This window comes from Podarcis filfolensis (assembly GCF_964270895.1).
Source record: "Podarcis filfolensis genome assembly, chromosome: 11".
Classification (NCBI taxonomy): domain Eukaryota; kingdom Metazoa; phylum Chordata; class Lepidosauria; order Squamata; family Lacertidae; genus Podarcis; species Podarcis filfolensis.
In genome coordinates this window covers 28,846,962-28,852,644 of record NC_139613.1, presented here as the reverse complement: position 1 = coordinate 28,852,644, position 5,683 = coordinate 28,846,962, and the positions used below count along the sequence as shown (strand labels likewise).

The following is a 5,683-nucleotide window of genomic DNA, read 5'->3' as shown; positions in this document are numbered from 1 at the left end:
ACAAAACCTTAAATACCGCATAAGAAAGAAGAGGGTTAGATTGTCAGGTTTGCCTTACTAAAGTCTTAGCCATTTCATTTATGCTCTTAAAGACGTTGCAAAGCATCAATATTAATGTCATCATGGGATTAAAAAGCAAAGTTACACCATTAATGCACAAGAAATGCCTTTCATCTCATCAGACCAATTTTCTTATTCAAATAAAACACTCTAATACAGTAGTCTTCAATAGATTTTCTGAAACCAAGGTGACAATTCAATCCTAATATTTTCAGTGCTAATATTTGTGTAGTTCTCTTTTACTATCTGTTTAAAAACTCTTTCATTCCCAAAGCAAAGTAAATACTAAAATTCCATTTTCTTCTCCCTCACCACGCTAGGCATATTTTAGTTCCATTATAAAATATATGAAATCCTTTTTTCTGTCATAAGTGATACTTTGGTTGCCAAAAGCTTTCTTTCACTTCATGGAAAGGAAGTATGAATATCCCAATTTGTTTTCCATTTGGACTGAAGCTTTTAAGTACTAAATGTTGAATCTGATGGTGTTAATGAGAATTTGACATTAACTTTTGTGACACTCAGTTGGGTTGTAATCAGAGGATGGCAGCAGCCAGTGGGCAAAGTAAATGAAGGAGTGTTCCATACATCTGTTATTCAAGCTTCTGGATTCATTTCTAAAAAAGGGGAAGTTCCACGTTAGCCAAAAGTTGACCGTGGTTTCAATTGTGATATCGTAAGAACGTAAGGAGAGCCTGCTGGATCAGGCCAATGGCCCATCTAGTCAAGTATCCTGTTGGTCAACAGTGGTCAGGTACCTGTGGGAAGCTGGCAAGAAGGACCTGAGGACAACAGCTCTCTCCTCTCTTGTGGTTTCCAGCAACTGGTATTCAGAAGCATAGTGCTTCCATCCGCGAAGGCAGAAGATAACCACCCTGCTCAGCAGCCACTGATAGCCTTTACCTCCATGAATTTGTTGAATCATTTAAAGTTGGTGAGTTCCATAGTTTAACTAGGCACTGTGTGAATAAGTACAGTGGTACCTCGGGTTAAGAACTTAATTCATTCCGGAGGTCCGTTCTTAACCTGAAACTGTTCTTAACCTGAAGCACCACTTTAGATAATGGGGCCTCCCGCTGCCACTGCCGTGCGATTTCTGTTCTCATCCTGAAGCAAAGTTCTTAAACCGAGGTACTATTTCTGGGTTAGCGGAGTCTGTAACCTGAAGCGTCTGTAACCTGAAGCGTCTGTAACCTGAAGCGTCTGTAACCCAAGGTACCACTGTGCTTTCATCTGTCCTGAATCTTTCGTCTTCATTGGATGTTCACAAGCTCTAGCACCATAAGAGATAAAACCTTTTCTCTATCTATGCATTGCTTTATATACTTCTTTCAAGTTACTTCTTAATCACCTTTTCTGTTTAAACTAAAAAACCCCAAATGTTTGCAACCTTCCTTTTTACGGGACTGGCTCCATCTCCTTGACCTTTTCGGTTGCCCTTTTCTGAACCTTTTCACAACCTCACAATGTCCTTTTTGAGGCAAGGTGACCAGAGCTGTACACAGTATTCAAACTGTGCAGATCTGTTTAACGGCATTATCCTGTAATGAATGGCTGGCTTATAGAAGGACTGGCCACCAATGTGGCTGCAAGCCAGCTCAATCCAGGAATTTCCCCGACTGAATGAATTAATAGAGGTGGCGGCCAATGGACCCCACTGTGAGTTACCCCCTCTGAGTTAGCTCTCAGAGGCAACTAACAGAAAAATGCAAGGGAGAGCAAGGGGTGAATGGAGTGCTATCTACCCATTAGTTGTGTTTTTCACTTGTGCATTTAAAAGTGAAACAAAAAAGCTTAGAATTAGCATTATTTATAGGCCTTTGAGATTTCCAGTGTGATAGGAACCTTATGGGTGAGTATTTGAGTGTTAAGTAGTAGATTCTGGGAAAGCACAAAACACTGAGTTTGTGGGGGCTCCCATTATCTATGCCTGTATAAAGAGCCAAGAGGAGAAATCAACTCACATTTGTAGGCAACATCACATTCACATCAGATTTATTTTGGCATTTACAATTATTTCCCACAATAATATCCAGGTAAAATCCTGAACAAGGCCAATGTTCACCAAATGCTGCACAACAGCAAGATGTTCTCACCATAAAAATTCTCAGAAGCTTGACATTTTATCTTCACCTCACATACAAAAACACTCCTTAGAAAGAACTAGGTGTGTTATTTTCAAAGTTGCCACCATTTGTCACAATTCCTGCAGAATAGCCCTGATTGTCGTCATCTGCGCAATGAATAGCTTTCACCATCTCCTGAGCAATTCCTGAAAACTATACTGGTTGATTTATCCAATGTTTGAGTTAAAGTGAAAGTTGTGTTATGTCTATGCACCTGCTGCACTAAATTCTTTAGGGGACTCTCAGAAAACAAAGCATGGAAATAGAAGAGGGGCTATGGAATAAGTTTTGAGGGGTGCATACAATTTCCACTTAGCCTAGCAGGATTATTTGAGCAGAAGGCTTCACAAAGGTAAGACGGACCACTCTATAGAGGCAATGGCTTATAGGTGCAAATACACCTGCAGTGCATTTGCTGCATGAGCCACGCAGCAGACATCTAGCTCCATGTGTACAAAATAAGATGCCTTTTGTGGGCAACCCTCTGCGTTTATTTTGTTAGTTCTGGAGTTCAGGAAGGGACACAGAGGAGACAAAGGAATACTTTTTTATGAGGTCAATGATTTGTTTTATTTAAATAATCCAATAAACATGGTACTTTACCTGTTTTGTAGAGTGCACGACTAAAACCACCCTTACCCATTTTTCCCTCTGAAAGAGAGAAAATGACCTTTTCTGCTGCTCTCCATTTCCTCTTGATCTGTTTGTGCAAAGGGTAGGCACCATTACTTGGAGGCTGCTTGCTGCCTTTTCCCTCCAAGTAGGCTTAATAGTGCAAGGGATGTGCCTCAGACACAGGCAACTGCTCTGAGTGCAAAAGGTTATTCGTCTTCAAGAGAAATTAAAAGGGGGGAGGATTAAAAGTGCCCCCTTTCCCCAAATACAACCCCAGCAAGTCACTTGGCAGCTGGGTTCAACTCATGCCATGTGAATGGCTGAGATTTGGTGCATGGAGAAGGTACACCCAACCTCCTCCTCTTCAATTTATCATGAAAAACGCACACACAGAAATGTTTCTCAGATTCTAACCTATCAGTGCCACAGAAGGAGGGCAAGAGTGGCCCTGCAAAGAGCAGTGTGTAACAGGAGGCTTCTTGAAAACTGAAAGCTTCATACAGTGAGCTCATTGTGTGCAGTGGCAAACCGTTTGAATAAATTGCTGGCGTGGCATGTATTTCTCCACCCGGCTTATTATCCATATGAAGCATACCTAAGACACTGTAGCAGAAGTCGCTCCTGTGAAGGTACTCTCTCTCTCTCTTGTGTTATCCAGTAAGTAACACTATACATAGTTGTACTCTGCAAGATCCCTGCTGAATTAGCCCAAGTCATCTATTCCAGCACCTCATTTTCTACAATGACTAGGCTGAGGTGTCAAGCAAGAAACTGTCCTCTCCTGATTTTGCTTGAAGCACCTGGTATTCGTTGGCATACTTTATTTCCTCTTAAAAAGTGCACATAGCCATCATGGATCTTTATAGACACTGATAGACTTATGTTCATTTATCTGTCTAATCCCCTTTCAAAGGCAACTAAACTACTGACCATGACATCATATTGTGGCAGCAAGTTCCATAAATTAATTAGGTGCCATGTCAAAAACCTAATTTTCTTTGTCTATCCTGATTCTCCTGCCAATCGGTTTCAACCGGGTTCAAAATCTAGTATAGGAGAAAACTCTCACAGTTTCTCCACACCACACATAATTTTGCAAATCTTTTTCATGTACCTCTATAGTCGCTTTTCTTCTTCATAAGGAATATGTTCCAGCTCCTGGTGGTTTGGTTTCCATACCTTCCAAGGTTTACAAACACCCCAGTCTGTTGCAGTACAGCTCTGGATCTGTCTCAATCTCAGTAACAATATCATCATTGACTGTACTTTAATAGCTACCATATTCTACCTGGAGGGTTGGAAGAAGAGTGGATAGAATGAACCGTTACTCATTGAGTAACTGCTACACAAAATTATGGCACAAGCAGATGAAAACTGTATTAATTTGGCTTTTAAACCCTAATAATCACTCCAAAATAAAATTATGATAAAGAAAATACACAGAAAGGTTTCACCTTAAAGGGAAAACCCCAGTTCCAGCTAGGGGTCCATCTGATTTATTATTGCTCTCAGGCAAGCTATCTATCTCTCAAACACACTTTTTAAAATGTTGAGGGAACTCAGATTGTACACATTGTTCTGTAACATACACTGGTTCTTGGAGGCCTTATTTTCGAAGTGTCCACCAGACCATGCCTTATTTACCATTGATCCATAAATGGTATAATTTACTTGTATGACAACTTATTTTATTCCCTGTGCTGTAGATTTCATTTCCTGATTGTCTTATGCATATTTTTTTATTTTTGTCACTATCCATATTGGGTGGGGGTTTCAAAACATTTATGTGAACATTCATTTATATGTTCTTTACAAGTAAGTTTTAAAGAAAAACAAGAGGGTTTTTTGTAGGGAATCTAGATCAGGCATAAGCAAACTCAGCTCTCCAGATGTTTTGGGACTACAGCTCCCATCATCCCTAGCTAACAGGACCAGTGATCAGGGATGATGGGAATTGTAGTCTCAAAACATCTCGAGGGCCGAGTTTGCCTATGCCTGTTATAGATAAATTATTATTGCTGTTAAAAATGGGAGTAACTTCATCCTTATTGCTATGCTTTTTCTAGACCAGATCCTGCACCTACATTACAGGAAACATAGTGCAAGGCTATTAAGTTTATCCAAGAAACCTAAATGAACACAATGGAGAAAGAAGTAACTTTGATGGAGGGAGGATACTTTGATGAGACAGGTAAAATTGAGAGGGGAGTGTATATCTTTCAAAGAAACAAAGATAAAGCAGGGGAGAAGGAATCCTTGCTCCTGTTTGCAACTTTTGACTATATAAGCACTCTGTATAAAAACAGTACGCAAAAATAAAATAAACCCTAAGAACTCCTAACAAGATTTTCACAGGCTTGGCTAAGAAGTGAATCTTGTCATCAGCGATGCTCCCATGCACCGTCTTAATAGATGCCCATGACAGTGGTACCGTATCTCACGCATCGAATCTCAGTAACAGTAACAGTGCTAGTAAGGGAATTACCATATTTTTTGCTCTATAAGACTCACTTTTTCCCTCCTAAAAAGTAAAGGGAAATGTGTGTGCGTCTTATGGAGCAAATGCAGGCTGCGCAGCTATCCCAGAAGCCAGAACAGCAAGAGGGATTGCTGCTTTCACTGTGCAGCGATCCCTCTTGCTGTTCTGGCTTCTGAGATTCAGAATATTTTTTTTTTCTTGTTTTCCTCCTCCAAAAACTAGGTGCGTCTTGTGGTCTGGTGCGTCTTATAGAGCGAAAAATACGGTACATTTAAAAGTCAAACTGCAGCTTGCATGCTGGATTTCCAGCAATGGTGGCAGAAGCTAGAAGAGAGATACCTGTATCCCCCATACCTGAACAGTTACAAGTATATCATGTCATGAAATAAAACACGTGTACAAG

General features: G+C 40.3%; 1 long non-coding RNA gene across 1 annotated transcript; it reads right to left on the bottom strand.

The window, feature by feature from the left end:
- Positions 1-2,038: 2,038 nt before the first annotated feature.
- LOC310745268 lies at positions 2,039-4,559 on the bottom strand. Its single transcript, XR_014540051.1, has 2 exons — positions 2,820-4,559; positions 2,039-2,789 (listed from the first exon to the last, which is right to left on the bottom strand). It is a non-coding gene; the product is annotated as an uncharacterized lncRNA (long non-coding RNA).
- Positions 4,560-5,683: the final 1,124 nt, after the last annotated feature.